The 16,061-nt window shown below is 48.7% G+C and overlaps 1 protein-coding gene across 5 annotated transcripts in view; it reads right to left on the bottom strand.

The window, feature by feature from the left end:
* The window catches only part of HIVEP3 (HIVEP zinc finger 3), a 286,550-nt gene extending 273,813 nt beyond the window's left edge, over window positions 1-12,737 (bottom strand). For 4 of the 5 annotated variants that reach the window (XM_063355653.1, XM_063355650.1, XM_063355655.1 and 1 more), the window contains exons 1-2: window positions 12,622-12,737; window positions 11,318-11,427 (exon numbers count right to left, since the gene is read on the bottom strand). The gene's annotated coding sequence lies outside the window, so the exon portion shown is untranslated. Of the gene's footprint in view, window positions 1-11,317; window positions 11,428-11,869; window positions 11,915-12,621 lie in introns of those variants that run through there. The other variant, XM_063355651.1, reaches the window with a different exon arrangement.
* Window positions 12,738-16,061: the final 3,324 nt, after the last annotated feature.

Genomic DNA, 16,061 nt, shown 5'->3' with positions numbered 1-16,061 from the left:
GACAAGAGCACTGAGATCATAGGGGCAAAGATCCACAGATCTGCAGAACATCTACAGAAGCAAACCCAGTCCCAGGCTCCAGGTTATAGACAGATTTATATTTATAAAGCCACTCTGCTCTTTGCCCTGATTCAGCTGCAGTTTACCCAGCTGCCATGTGTTTACATTTCTAGCAAACTTAATCCTGAACTCCTTGGGCCAGATATTCTAAGAAAGGAAAAGAACTTTATTAATTATGTACTAGAGAGCTGCACCCACGGTGAGCCCCTCAAAGAGCCAGGCTTGGGCTGAAACCTCCAGCACTGCGTAACCCCCAGGAATTTCTGGATGTATTTTATGTTGGGTTTTGTTAATTCACTTTTTTTTAAAAAAAGGGCGTTTTGTAAAATCCCAGATTTTTCCACTAGATATTCTCAGAGATACCAAGGTAGCATTCAGGCTTCTTGCTCTAAGTATGAATGATACTATCTACAAGAGAATTCAGAGCTTGGCAGGCTGAAAGAAAGTAATTCACCTTCAAGCAAGCGCTCACCTACTATTTCTATGAATAATAAATACATTAATTTATTAAGTGAATAAAATGCAGGAGACCAGAACTTATTAGCAGCTGCACTGTGAATAACCTGTGTTAGCAATCTAACACTTGAGCTTGAAAAGCCGCGTCTCTAAAAATGAAACTGAAACTTTTTCTTAGTTTTCTAAAGTTTCTCGCAATTCTTCCACGTGAAAGTCCTAAAATACTGATTCCTCGTAATGTCAGAGATCCGCGTGCATCTGTTTTACTGATATGTAAGACAGATTGAAAAGCAGATCTTGCACATGAGGACGACGAATGGAGATACCAGGTTTGCTCTGGGTTAGTCTTTCCTATGAACTGTCACATTTTCCTCTCCGATTTATTTGGGTCTGTTCCAATACTACGTTACACGCAGCAACTGAGAAGAGAGCTTAGGGTTAACGCCGCTTTGCATGCGCCGCCACAAAAACCCACCTGTTTTAATACAAACTCCCGATAAAGACAAATTTCACTTTTCTCAGCTGAGGAGCACAAGTGGGAAATTTCACTGACGCTGTCTTCTTACTGCTGCAGTGTTATTATCGGCATATCTCCTAAAGAAAATATTCTGGGGGCTGCTGCTCCTTCAGCTTTCAGAAAAGCTGTGCTCTAAGGGAAAGCAACTAATTCAGCCTTTCAGGGCTGGCTGGTGTAGAAGTGAAACTCCATCTAATTTAAACTAGAAAAAAAAACCAAATCCCCTAACTCCGTGAGCCTGAATTACTTCTGATTTTTTTCCTCGCAAAATGAAGGAAGAATCCAACTTTACATTAACACCATGAGGATGCAGTAGTGAGGAGCAGGCAATAAGTAGAGAATGTCCAAATTAACTTAAGTCACAGTCTGGACTCATTCCTCTGTTTATGTACACTTTTGAAGAGGTTTAATTAAGCTACCACATCTTAAGATGAGATTTTCAAAGCTATATAAGCAATTCATAAGAATCCAGACTGCAAAGGGCAGTTTGGGCACTCATGATTCTTTGAAAATCCTCAACTGGTGTAACAGAATTCATTTTCTACTGCAAATTAGATACACATTTAGCCAAAATAACCTGGGGCCGTGTACAGAAGTTACAGATGATCGTAACCTAAGCAGAAGGGCAGAGTTAAGGTTACAGATTCAAATTTTAGTGCGTGCTCACGTGTCAAAGCATCAAATATTCCAAGTATAAAAATCACAAGATAGAGAAAATCAGGGCATCTTCCAGTAAGGAGTGGTTGGGCAGAGTCACCCCGTGGTCACCAATGGACCTGTGAAATCAATCAAATAATCAACCAAGTCTGAGACTGGCCAAATTCTTCCACTAAAGCTTTAGATCTGTTTAGGGTATTTAAGATAATCTAAGTCCTTATATTGGCACAAGCTGTTTAAAATGATCTAAGGCTTTAGATGGCTTTAAGCCGCTTATGCGGCTTTAAGGTTTTACAAAGGTTTAGACTGCTCACAAAACATTCCCCAAAAAGCAAGTGGGGTTGTTTGTTGGGAGCCAGTTGTACCATTTCATGGCTGTTAGTATGGTGCAAATGCAAAAATATCTACACAGGAGTAAAATATTTTCTTTGCAACACTAAAAGTCAGTCAGTCCATCCCGAGTCTACAAATACTGAGTTTACAGATGACTTCTATTGGCATACGTTTGAGGGGAGCAGCACGCCCTCGTTAAAGCACCAAGTGCTCTCTCTGTCTTTAAAAAAAAAAAAAGAGAAAAGAAAAAAGGTACCATACCACATTACGCAAAACCTTGATGCAACATCTCCATCCTGTTAAGAAAAAGTAGACACCAAAATATGGTATCCCTTGTCACGGTCTTCTTAGGATTACACCCATTTGCAAGCCCACAGGTGTCTCTGGGGATATAAAGTCCAAGGTGCCCATGTGGTGCTGGAAAAACTCAATAACGAGACCCCAGCGAGGCATACAAGTAGTTGCCTCAAACAATACCTCTGTATTGCAGGGGGTGCTGGAACACGCAAAGTCCGGGAAGGCTTTTCCAGGGGGCTGGGATGGGTTCCACTCACCTGCATCTTTCCAGCACAAAATTAACCCAAGTGGAGTGAGTTTTTTTGTAAGGAACGCTCTCAAGCCCCATCTTGCTGATGTGCCGAACTCTTAGCTTCAAGGAGCACTTTTATTTCCTCAAGTCCCCCCCAGCAGGTCCAGCTGGGCTCAAAACATCCCCAAAGTCCCCAAAGCTCACTTCTGCACGAGATGCACGCTCTGGGTCCTGCTCCAACCCTGCACCCCGGGCTCTGCAACTGCTACCCCAACAAGAGCTTCTCCCAGCCCCAGCTGGGCCGTGCCACCGCGCAGGGCATGGGAGGCCTGCTGGGGCAAGGTCCGCTCCAGACCTGGGCTTCAGCCCCAGACCAAAGCTCCGGTCCCAGCCAGCCTGTGAGATGAGGAGGCCAGAGCAAAGCTCAGCCCCGACTCCTGGAGCACAGCGCTTAACTGCAGGGACGGAGTCACCGCCCGTCCCTTGGGGAGCTTGAATTTCCTTCCCAAAACATTGTCTGGAAAATCTGGGCAACTCTCCTGCTTGAGGGCACACCTTTTATAAACAGTTGCAAAAACACATCTAGTCTCCTTTAGCAATTTAGGTGGCTGCAATTTTCAGTTTCCCTTTTCTCCCCCTAGGGAGGGGACAGTCCCATCCCTCCATGCCATCTAGATGCAGAAAATGCAGTTATAGTGGGACAAAGAGCCTTTGGGTGGTTTTTTTTTTAAGGCACTTGAGCAGAGGCACGGTGTACACAGCCACCCTCTGCTCTCATTTACACAAACATAAAGGCAGAGCATCTGGCCACGTGTCAAAAGTCTTTAATTACATGATCGAGCTTATCTTAAATATCTATTTATTGGAAGTTGTAAATAACACAAGATTGCATTCTATCTGATAAACACCACACAGACAAAGGGAAGTTACGATTACATATTCAACCTAACGCTCACTTATTTCCATCTTTTGATTGCTTAACTTTGCAACCTTTCTGTGATATTGATGTAAGCGCCTTCTCTCTCCCCCCACCTTGGCAGTTTGCTCTTGGGTACCAAGTTCATTTTATGGTTATTCGGTCATGGAGAACCAAGTAAGGATTTTTTTTTCATAATCGAGATTTTTATCTCAATACGCATTTTGGACTTGGGACTATGCTTCTGCAGAGAGCATCAGTCCCTGAGCAGCTTTTGCAGTGGCAAACACTGAGCAAAATCCAAATGACTGAGAAAAAAAACCCACCACATATAAACGCCGACAGAAATAGCAACAGAAGCAACAGAAACTTGTTATGTACAGTTAACTGAGAAAATTGGCCTCTTGATTTTTCAATTTACCCAACCTTTTCCTCTGTAAGGAACAACAGACTGCTCAGGGATGGGTTTGTGCTTCAAAAGTGTACGCAGCATCCACAAACGAAGCACAGAATAACTATGGATACAGAGTAATTACAGCATCCTTAGAGTCCTCCCTATCTGAGGGTTATCATATGATTTGCAAAATCTTCATAAGCGAGAGCACCACACCAGGAGGCAGCCCTGGGAAGCACACGGCAGCGCCAGAACCGATGAGCTGGTTTATCCAAGGGGGAACGCGCCCCCATTGCACCCCAAAATTTCAACAGCAAAAGGAATATAGGTCCTTCCAGCTGCACGCGTACCAATCACAGAGCTTTGTCGTAACTCATCGCATTCCCACATTCATCAATAAGCCAAATTGTCCAACTGAAGTAGCTATTCTGGGAATTTAGTTACCTTCCCGGTATTCCCCATGCAAGTTTTCCAGAACACTTTTGAGTTCTGCTGTTATTTACATTATTGTCATGCCTTATTATTTACGTTATCGATCCCTGCCAGTTGACAAGGGAGTGTAGAAATTGGAGCATGGAAATACAGATTGTATAAAATAAGAGATTAAAAGAGCATGAAGCTCTTCCCCATGGCATCCCCATGAACACAGCCCAGACTCCTCCTTCATGGCCTGCGGTCAACCAAGCGCACTGTCCACCCTGGACTGCCCAAGTTCCCTCTCTTTGCACAATTCACTGAAAGGCATCTCCTTTCTGGTTTTATCGTCTACTCTGTACGACGGAGCACCCTGAAATCTCCACCAAGACGAGGGTCCCACAAAGCTGGACCCTACACAAACAGCAAGAGCACCTTTCTGCCCAATAGCCTGCCAGTTACCCCCTGCCACACAAACACCCACAGCACAGGCATTTGCTGAGGTGCCAAGAAGGAACTGACGCCAAGGAACATTTTTGCCTTACAGGGTGATACATTTATGTGAAAACAGAAAAAAAGGACTCTTTCTTGACTTAAACTGCCTGTAGTGCAGGGAAACATGAGAGACCTTGTGTAGCATCAACGCAACCATCAACCATGCCCAGGCATTGGGAGAGCATGTACATGTGCCTCACTTCATGGACAACGGGGTATGCAGAAGACAGAGGAAAATGAATAATTCCATATGTTACGCAACTTCGGAGCACAACTTTTAACAGGACTTTTGCTTCCAGGTCATTATGGCTTCACGAGAGAAAACTAAATCCCATTCCGGCACAATTGAGGAGTAAAATAATGTATTTTCTGCCCCAACTGAGAAGCATATCTGTCACTTTCACTATAAAACAAACCAGGTATATGTCATAGAACGATGGAATGATTTGGATTGGAAGGGACCTTAAAGACCATCCAGTGCCACCCCCTCGCCCTGGGCAGGGACACCTCCCACCAGCCCAGGTTGCTCCAAGCCCCATCCAACCTGGCCTTGAACCCCTCCAGGGATGGGGCAGCCACAGCTTCTCTGGGCAACCTGGGCCAGGGGCTCACCACCCTCACAGCAAAGAATTTCTTCACAAGATCTCACCTAAGTCTCCCCTCTTTCAGTTTGAAACCATTCCCCCTCGTCCCACGGCTCCCCTCCCTGCTCCAGAGTCCCTCCCCAGCTTTCCTGGAGCCCCTTTAGGGACTGGGAGGGTCTCTAAGGTCTCCCCGGAGCCTTCTCTTCTCCAGGCTGAGCACCCCCAACTCTCTCAGCCTGTCAAGCACTCCAAAAAGCAACTACCTTGGCTATAACAGCAATACCTTCCTTTCATTACCTTATTTATTCATTTAGAGGCTGCAGTTCATGCTCTGCCGGCTGTGCCCCCGTGCACCTTGCAGCCCCGGAGCCGCACACACACCAGCACACCTTCTCCTCGCTGTTGAAGCTGGCCCAGGATCAACGTTCGCCCCCTGCAGTGGGTGGTCTGACCCACACAGCCGCCTTCTCTTGGCACGGCACCACATCTTGTTCGGAGACACGAAGCCACTCTAAATATTTTCCTTCAATCTGCCACGGGTGCACAGTACATGTCCTTCACTTGCCAGGTAGCAGATTTTTTTTTTCCACTGCATAAAATTACTGTCCAATGAATTAATCAAAGTTATAATCAAATGCCAGTATCAGTAAGGTAGAAGTTGCCTTCGCTTGCTGGAGATGTCCCTGCTGCGCAGGGAGAATTCATTTCGAGCAACACATTCTCTGCAGCAAATAGTTTTCCGAAGAAACCTGGCCAAACTGCTCTTGAAGAGTCATTAAAAACAAGACAACCTGTTTGGCTCAGCAATTTTCACTCTCCCATAAAATTCACTATGATGCCAAGACCACACAAAAAAAAAAAAAAAAAAATTGAAAATATGAGTTATAAGCAATGAAAAATGGGGTCAATGGGAACACAACCTCCAGGACTGTGACAACCAACACAGAATCAGGTGAAGGCCATAAGGGGAGAGATGAGGGACAATAAATTTGTTTTCATGGACTAAAACACAGAGGGATGAAGGGGACCTGGCCGGTGAGGATTGGAAATGCCTTTGAGATACGGATGACACAGGATGGACACGGTTAGAGGGACCGGGACCAGGGCAGGACGGGATGAGACTTGCACAGCTGAGCCCAGCCCAGGAGTCTGCTCTTTTGCACATGAACAATTATTTAAAAGGCCACCTGAGCTCCAATTGCAAACGTTATTTCAAACATATTAGACCTTTTGATTTCAAATTCATCACTTAGCAGTAACGTCCACTGGCTTATATAAAATATGCTTAAACTCTAAAGGCAACTAAAAAAGTGGGTTAGAAGTTTTGTTTGTAGCAGAGGTGTATTTTGAAGGACTCTGAGATCATCCCTGACATCATCATGAGCAGCCCTCGCCTTTCTCACTTGTACTTTAACAGAATGATAAATTCTGCGGTGGCTTATTTTCAGCAGATCACTTGTTACATCAGGGTTTACCCATTTCTTTTTGCTGGCAGCCCCCAAACCGGGGCCATGAGTCAGCGGCAGCCTTGGGCCTTTCCTCCAGAGGTGCAGGAGATGGTCCAGCCACCCACGGTTGTCTCCTCCACCGGGTTTTATTGACCAAGCTCCTTCCGAAGACGCCCATGCATCCCACATCAAGAGCTGCCAGAGTGACGAGACGGCACATGGGAGGGGAAGCAAGAGACAATCTCTCCACTGCACTGAAAAATCTGGGCTGTTCGAGGCGGGGGTCAAACCATCTGACGGTCCCAAGTCCCCATGGGATTCCCATACAGGGAGTTTGCAAGCAGCCCTGGAGCAGCAGGGCTGTGGGATCCTCCTCTCCCAGCTGCAGGGAGAGACGGATCAGCCAGGACCATTAGGGTCAGGGTCATTAGGGCGTCCTGGGCCATAACAACCCATCCAGAAGGACCCCGGGCTGGGGCCAGCAGCTGGGTTCCTCTTGGGGATGGTCCCAGCAGCTATTTCTGGGGCTACCCCTCCCTCTGCTCCCAGGGGATGCCAGCAGCATCCCGTGTCCCTCAGCCACGAGGGCTTTCACACGCGGCCCTCAGAGCCCAAGCTGGTCACCCTGCACGCAACGTGCCTCAATAAATTATTCAAGTCATCAGTAACAGCAATCAGTTGTGGTGTTCACCTCCGAACGGCCCGGACGCCACCACGGCACCCGCACCCCCCGGAGCTGGGGCTGCTCCTGCTTCTCCCCGCAAGGATCATCTGTGCAATAAAACACGTCTAGCAATAGGGATTGTCTATACAGTAAAATACATTCCCCTGCGCGTTTTCCTACAGCACTGGTGGCTGCCCAGCAAATACTAGTCTAAAAAAAAAAAAAAACCAAAAAAAATATTGAGCGCTGCTGTCTGCAGTTGGAGCTTAGAGTCAAAACTTATTACTTGCATTTTCAATCTGCCAGGGACTCATACTGTGATCTTGGCCAAATGGCTCCCCCTTCCCTCCTCCCCATTTCCCACACATAAGAAAAAGTAACACGCAGAAAGGTTAAATGGGAACAAAAAAGGCCACGCTGCTTTCCGCCCCCCCCCTCCACCTCAGTTAGCCACTGAGATCAGAGTTGAGCAAATCCTTGACTTACATAGCTGCTACGTTTCCATTCTTGGCATAAAAGTTTCTGAGCTTTTTAAAGAACTAAATGAAGAAAGATTTGGGCTATGAATTCTGACATCCCTTTTACAGTAAGGTCAGAAATATGGTTAAATATGGGTAAGCAACAGCCAGCCTTCCTATACCTTTTTGAAGATCCTCTTCAGATAATGATTTGCACCTTTAAACGGTCAAATAGATCAGCCTGCTGGGACGTACTATTCCTTGGTGCATCCATACTAACCCATATTATACAGCTGCCTTAACTGAGCCAGCTGCAGATATTTAGCTTTACACAGAGAAAGGAGACAATTTTTAGCCCTAAAGAAGCCTAGAGTGGTTTGTGCTCCTACCAGCACGAGGCAGGAAGATTCACTCCCAGCTGGTCCAATTAAAAATGATGGGTTTAGGTCAATATTATGTTCCTGCTCTCCTGGCACCGATCCCTTCCTCACCAGCTCCACATCGTGAACAGAGACAGCTGAGATTTCTGGTAATTGCTGGACCAGCCCAGGGCCAGGTGGAAATCCGGAATTAAAGTGCATGGGAGGAGGAGGCACTCTGAACCTGGGCTCCTCCAAGGGTCTATAAAACTTCCTGGCCCATCCACAGCTATCTCAATTTCCCACCAAATATCACCATTTACATAACTTGATGGAACAGGTCAGCCACAACCTTTGCCAGAAACCAGCCAAGATGCTGGAGAGCCATTTGAAAGCCACGACCCTGCACGTTGTGTACATTTATAGGAGTCTTACAACTATTTCCAACAAAATAACAAAGAGCATCCTTTGCAAGCACGATACTGTTGGGTGACCCGGCCTCCGATGCCTCAAACAACGATTTCATTTCCCTTTCTCTGGAGGTGATGCAAGGATAAAAGTCAGAGGAATGCAGGGCCAGCAACTCCCACCGGTCCCAAGGTATCACAGAGACTTCATAGAAGAGCAACTCCTGGCAGGACCCAGATGCCACCACCCCTGCAGAGGAGCACTCTGGTGCAGCACGAGACAAGATCTGCGGTGTCCTGCTTAAGCAGCCAGGAGGAGGGTTTGGACTGGGCAGCGCACGAAGGATTTCGTAGCCCCAGAGGCAGCCGGGCAAAAGGCCATGCCCCATACAGGAGATGATTTGATAAGAAAAACGCCACTTTCCCTTCCCCCTCCTTAGTTACCACCCGGTTGGGCTTTCTGGGGAGGTTTCTCATCCAAAGCAGGCTGAGCAGAGCGAGAGCTGGGGACCGGTGCCGAGCAGCGAGCTCCCACATGGCACCGCTGCGCAGGGATCCCGCCGAGCACGCAGGCTGGCCGAGGGGAGGAAGAAATAAAGACCGACACCCCCCCCCCGCCGCCCCGTGTTTTGTTGCAGCTGGGAGGATTGGCAATCTCCAAAAAGGAATTAATTAAATAAATAAAACAAATCAAAGTGCAGCACTGGGCACGCTCCTGTGTTGGCATGGCACGGAAGCCACAGAGAATGTCCCGTCCCCTGAGGGCCATGCAGCCCCTGCACGAGCCGAGCATCGCTGGCTGGGCATGAGGGAGCACCAGGTTTGGGGACATACCTTTTTTTTTTTTTCTTTGCATCCCAAAGCACAAGGCTGGGGGACACAAGCGCCCGACAGCGTTTGGATTTGCCGTTTCTGGCAGAGCAGGAGGGCAGGGGACGCTGGGTGCCCGCAGCCCCGCACCCAACCAAATCCATGGCAGTGTTCCCCCATCGCTGGCTCCAAAGCTTATTTTAAACATATTCTCCTCCATGCATCCCGTATCAAACTCCTTAATAAAAATTATTTCAGAATGCTTTCAGAAGCCGGGAAGAGGGGAGAGGGGGGGGAACACACCAGATCAAACTGCATATTCAGTGTTGATTACTTTCTGTCTGTCAGGTTAGAGATTCACAAGTTCTCTTTCTAGGAAGCCCCAAGGGGTTGTTTATATAAAATAAGTATTTTATTTCATGTGCTGCCCATCCTCAGCTTGCACAATTAATTGGGGTAAACTTTTTGCAGAGCCTCTCCTTAGCAGTCAGGCAAAAAAAAAAAACCCAAACCCTACAAATAACCTTGCGTGCAACACAGAGAAAGAAATACATTGCACAAAACATGCTTAAAGACATTGAGATATAAAGGCAAACTTCCAGACAAAGGGCTAATTTTTGCCCTCGGAGGTTGATACGGCCGAAGGAGCTGGATGATACCAGTGAGGGCTGGATTTGGCCCTCGGAGAGGCCACTGCAATCCCTGCCACGAGCCCTGGCCGGGGAAATAGGGCAGAGACGCGGGTGCCCAAGCGAGAGCCGCGGGTGGGTGCAGGTGGGGCTGCCTCCCCCCACCTCCGCCGCCAGCACGGGGAGAAACTCCTGCTCCCAGCCAAGGATGAACCCCTGGGGATCATATCCCAGCGCTGCCCAACGCTCACCCGGCGTGGGCGCAAAGAAAATCAGGCAGGGCGGAAAAAAGAAAAACCAGTGCCCGGGCTTTGTGCAGGCAAAGGGGGGTTCAGCCAGAGGCAGGCATCTAGCTGTTAAAACGAGGGTTGGAATATGCACGTTATTATTATTTTTTTAAAAAATATGTTTATACACACTGTAGCGTCAGGTAACAGCTGCTTCTACTCCGCAGGGAACCTGCATGCGGGATGGGAAGCGGCGCAGGGCCTGGGCACAGGAGGCTCCCAGTGTCGCCCCGAGAGGACGAGGGCTCCCCACGGAGCAACACGTCCATTTTTCCGCCGAGGCGGGGGCCGGGGTGCCCGGCGGAGCCGCGCGTCCCTCTGCCCGCCCCGCGTCCATCCCGCACATCGCTCACACACACACACGGCATTCCGCCTCCCACCAGCCAAATACATAAATAAATAAATAAATAAGTAAAATCTCTGCATATTGGGAGAAAATGAAGTTGCTGTCAAGCGACGATAAATTCATGCGACAGCCGGGGCTAATTAAGCAGGAGCGAAGTCGGTGGGAGCGCGGCGGGGACAGGGTTACAGGCGGCCGCGGGCTGATTGACACCGCTAAGGTTACCCCAGGCTCGGGGAGCTCGCCCATCGCGCCAGCACGGCCACCCAGGGAACACGCACACACACATACACACACACACATACACACACACACATATATATATATATATTTATCTCTATATGCGCACACTCGGTGTGCGGTGGGCGAGCGTCTCGGTAGCAACCTGACACCTTTCGTGGAGGCAAAATGGAATCTCGCCGTCCGGTTGTGCACCCGCAGCAAGGGAGGGAGGGAGGGAGGAGGAAAATATACCGTCTGCAAATATACACGCAGAGAACAACAACAAAAAAAAACCCAACCCAAATTCCCTCCCCCCCCCAACCCCCGGTGCCTACCTTTGCTGGGTGCCGGCAGGCAGATCCCGGACCGTTTGGGGTCGGTGGCTGTTCCCTTCTTTATGAAATGTTCGGCTCAGCCGGTGCTATTTGCATTCTTTCATTAGCACCTGTTTCAAGTAAGGAAGGAGAAAGCTCATTACGAGATCAGCTTCCTTTCAAAATAAATTATTTAAAAAAAAAAAAATAGAGATGCACGCTGCCAAATAATAATAACGCTAATTAAAAAAAAAAAAAAAAAAAAAAAACAACCACCACATGTATATTAAAGCCCAAACTAGGCAGTTTAATAATGGGAGATCTTGCAGGTTGTGAGCATGCTCCAGCCGGAACAAATCCTTCCTCTGTTATTCCTCTGAATAAAAATAAACCACGATCAAGAAACCCAAACGGAAGCTTCCTCCTAGAATCCCTGCTGCTGAAAAATATGTAATAAATTCAGCCCGAAGACGCAGACTCTAATCAGCAGCTGTTTTCTGGATCCAAAGCCAGCCAAAGCCTCTCTTGTCTTTTCCCACTATGAGTCTAGGCCTTTTTGAAAAGGGTTTTAACCTTTTAAAGCTACAGTGCACCAATTATCACTTCTGGAGGACTGTCACTCACGGCGCAAATAAATTAATAAAGCGGCAGCGGCGGCACAGTCAGAGCAAGGGGAGGTGTGGTTTGCACGAGCAGCCTTTCTTGACGAATATTATTATACGATTTATTTATTTTTTAATAGGACACCCCCCACCCCCCCCCTTTCCTTTGGGAGAATAATAATAAACGGAAAACTTGCCACTCGGCTCTTGGATAAATGCATAGTCATTATAAAAATGAACAGCTGCTGGGTGCAGTTCAGGGAGTTGTACGGCCGGTCCTTATCAGGGTTAAATTTCTTGCAACTGAATTTTTAGGTGTTAACAGTTTCCATCCCAGGCGGAGGTGTGAGAGGGTTAATGACAAGCGGAGAGGAGCTCTGTCAAGTGCTTCCCATCAAACTAAGGATCAAGGCTGCAAAGTTTGAACCCAGCAGCCCTGGCACAGCTATAAAGCATTCTTCCAGGAGTGGGATTTAGGGTTTTTGGAGCAAACCGAACCAAAAGCCCCCTCCCCAAAAAAAAAAAAAAAAAAAAAAAAAAGCTCAGCCCTCCACTAACAAGCATCGCAAAGCGCCGGCGGCCCCGGAGCCATCCCCAGGGTGGGGGGGGGGGGGCGGCCAGGGGGTCCCCCCCAAAAGCTGTGGGTCCCCAGGCCTTGGCACCCCCTGGCAGTGTCCCCCAGCAGCCTCGCGCCTCTCCTGCTGCCATCGGCGCCTGGCCCACCTGGGTGGCAATGGCATCCTCCTGGTCAGGGCGCGGGGAGCAAGGGGCCATCCCCAGGGCGCTGCGGCTCCGCACCCCGCGCTCTGCTCCGGCCAGTCCTCTGCGCAGCCCCCGGCATGCAAACCAGCGGGAGCAAGCGGTCCTCCCACCCTCTTCCCCCCCCCCCCCCCCGCCCCCCAACTCCTTCCTCCTCCTCCTCTTCAGCAGAAAATCATCATATTTCATGTGTCGCTGCTCCAGCCTCGCCAATTGGTTGGGCATTCGCAGGCGGAAATGTCAGGAGCAGCCCAGCATCGGTGCCTGCCCGCAGCCGCCCCTTCCCCCCGGGTCCCCGCTGCTTGCAAAGCACAGCAGTGGGCACAGGGCTGGCCATCAAAAGTGGAGGAAAAACGGGGGTTTGGTGTTTGGTTTTCTTTTCTTTTTTTTTTTTTTCTTTTTTTTTTTTTTTTTCCTCTTTTAACACCACTTTGGCTCAGCTCCGCAGGGATGCAGGCTGCCAGCAACTTGACCTTGACCTGCAGGGTTGTGTTGCGCTGCCAGCAAGAAGCGTTTTCTGGATGACGGAGACCCAGCACATCTGCTCTGCTCCGCGGAGCCGCCTCCCTCCTTCCTCCTCCTCCTCGCCAGCCGCACCAACCCACCCCAGCACCAGCTCCACGGGCACAGCTCTGGTCGCACTACAGGTACCGTAGATTCTCGGAGGGACGACGCCTGACAAACAGATGCTTTCTTTTTTTTATTTTTTTTCATCCGTTTTCCAATGGAGCGCATTTGTTTACAGCTTGCCCCCCACTTCCAGACCTTTCATACAAGACGTATCAGCATGTTTCTTTACCATCTTAATAGCTGGAGAAGGTGGGATTTGGAAATAGGGGCTTGCCTGAAGCTACCCAGTGTGGAGCAGCAGCTCAAGTAGGAAGACAGCCCAAGACTTATCTTCTTTTTCCTTCTCAAGGGGCGGAGGGGGGCAGGGGGTGTGGGGAAAGAAAATAATCTTCTTGGGAAATGGAGCGATGGAATATCACAATGGAATAATCCTGATGAAAACTGTCATCTACTCCCCTGCAAACGCACTACCTGGAAGTGAAAGGCGAACACCTCCAAGGACACTGAAAAATGTTCTCCTAAGGAGCAACGGAGACGCGCTTTCCTGCCAGGTTCTCTAGCAAAATGGGAGCATAAGGAAGAACGGAAATACAACAGCCAAAAGCTAACTTTTATTTTGCGGCTGCTTACACAAGGATAAAAAAAAATAATAAATTGCATTGTCACAAAAAATAAAGAGGATTTGAGTGCGGCGTTTATGGTACAAATCAGCTTATGAAACCCGCAACTCTCTACTGATCGTGAAAAAAATCAGTAGTAAGTGGGTAATATATTGGATGGAGGAGTAAAAAGCTCCAAAGCTTCTTTATCTGACCATCTGATGAGCAGCCTGCAGCCCGAGTCACATCAGCAAGCAGAGACAGCCCATGGCAGGGTGCTCCCGCAAGGGGAGCCTGGCAGTCACCATTTCAACCATCCACAATGTCCTCTACCTCCCTGTGGCAAGGCTTTGGCACAGCAGAAACTCATCACCACTGTGTGTCACTGTAGGCATTAAAACCAGTACAGCAAGAGGGAAGAAGTGGAGATAATCAGGCTATTAAGCCAAAAACCACTGTCTCAGTCCAGAGCCACAGGACACAGCTCTTCATGCTGTTCTTCCCCTTCCAGATTTCAACAAGAAGCCACACAACAAGGCATTTCATCGCCTACACAAGCCAGGGCCACACGCGAGAGATGGATGAATCCTGCCTTGGTAGGTCTGCAAGGTGCCATGCAGCTCCACGCACAAGCACCTGAGTGACTTAACGGAGCTATGGAAGGGGTGTCACCACACTGGCGTTGCGCCCCTGCCAACACCACCCTCACCGGAGCCCTCCCCATGCCACCACACTCTGCCACATAGACCTTGAGGAGTGACTTGTCTTTATGGGCCTCGCTTTCCACACTTGCAGGACACATGCGAAAATAGCCGTGCTCAGAAAGCACAGCAGGGTTTATTGAAGTCTGCCAAGTTGACATCTAAACTCCTACATGACCAGTAGCAAAACCAGAGCAACCATCAACTCGTACTCGGTGCTGGGCAGTCAGTGCTTGAAAACCTCGCACGAGCCCATAGTCCAACCTCCTGAGGAAAACACCACGCTGCCCAGAATGAAACACTGTTTGAACAAGTGACTTTCTTTGGGAAAACATACAATCAGCTTAAAAATTACCCACAGTGGCTACATATCTCCTCGAAACATGAGCCTCATCACCGGCCTCCATTTACCCGGCTCCAGTTCCCAGTCTGGGGACCTGGTCACTTCTCACTAAGCAAAGCCAGAGTCTTGTTTTTATTTCCTGTGACATTTCAATAAGAAGCCACGAAATGGGGCAGGCGTTGGAAAAGACGACCTCTTATCAGTTTTGCGCTCCATTTTTGCCCTTGCAGACCATTACTACGTTATCTACATAAGGGAAGGATAAGAGGTGTCTGAACTCTTCTGCTTTGAGGCATGTTCTTCGCTTACACTGGTGCAAGCTTCCTTCCGACTCCCCACAATTTTTAGGACATTCTTCCAGAAAAACACATGCTAGAAGGCTAGAAGACAAGGCTCCGGGGAGACCTTAGAGCAGCTTTACAGAACCTAAAGGGGGCCTACAGGAAAGCTGGGGAAGGAGTTTTACAAGGGCATGTAGTGATAGGATGAGGGGTGATAGCTTCAAACTGAAGAAGGAGATTTAGATGAGATCTTGGGAAGAAATTCTTGGCTGTGAGGGGGGTGAGCCCCTGGCCCAGGTTGCCCAGAGAAGCTGTGGCTGCCCCATCCCTGGAGGGGTTCAAGGCCAGGTTGGACGGGGCTTGGAGCAACCTGGGCTGGTGGGAGGTGTCCCTGCCCAGGGCAGGGGGGTGCAATGAGATGATCTTTAAGGTCCCTTCCAACCCAAATCATTCTACCAAAGGCAGCACAGAAGTTGCAGCAAGACCACAACCACCTGATTCACCCCTAGAAACGGAAATCAATAAAATCATCCTGAAAACCATTAGCTATGTTTTAAGCTTTTCCATATGTGCCATGTTGAGCTTGCATCACCCTTTCTTACAGAAAGCAGCATGCCTGCAGCATCCATGCAAGTGCTTTGTACCAGTTACCTTACCACATTGTTCCCCGCCCCCCCCGCCTTTTTTTAACTGCAATACAAATTCAACTTTCCTCCAGTATTCTGCAACTTTCCCAGCAGTTCAAAAATCGTTATAAATCAACATGAACAGCAGGGAGAACTCCCCGAATAGCGATGGAAAGACCTGCATTACAAATCATCCACGGCCTCGCACGCAGGAGAAGGGTCTGAAACCTGGGAGACCCTGTCCTCGCTGGGTGCGTTAGTTCACTGCTCCCTACTCAGCGAAG

This window comes from Chroicocephalus ridibundus, chromosome 19, assembly GCF_963924245.1.
Source record: "Chroicocephalus ridibundus chromosome 19, bChrRid1.1, whole genome shotgun sequence".
Classification (NCBI taxonomy): domain Eukaryota; kingdom Metazoa; phylum Chordata; class Aves; order Charadriiformes; family Laridae; genus Chroicocephalus; species Chroicocephalus ridibundus.
Note: the sequence above shows the minus strand (reverse complement) of the source record. Positions and strands in the feature narration are given on the sequence as shown.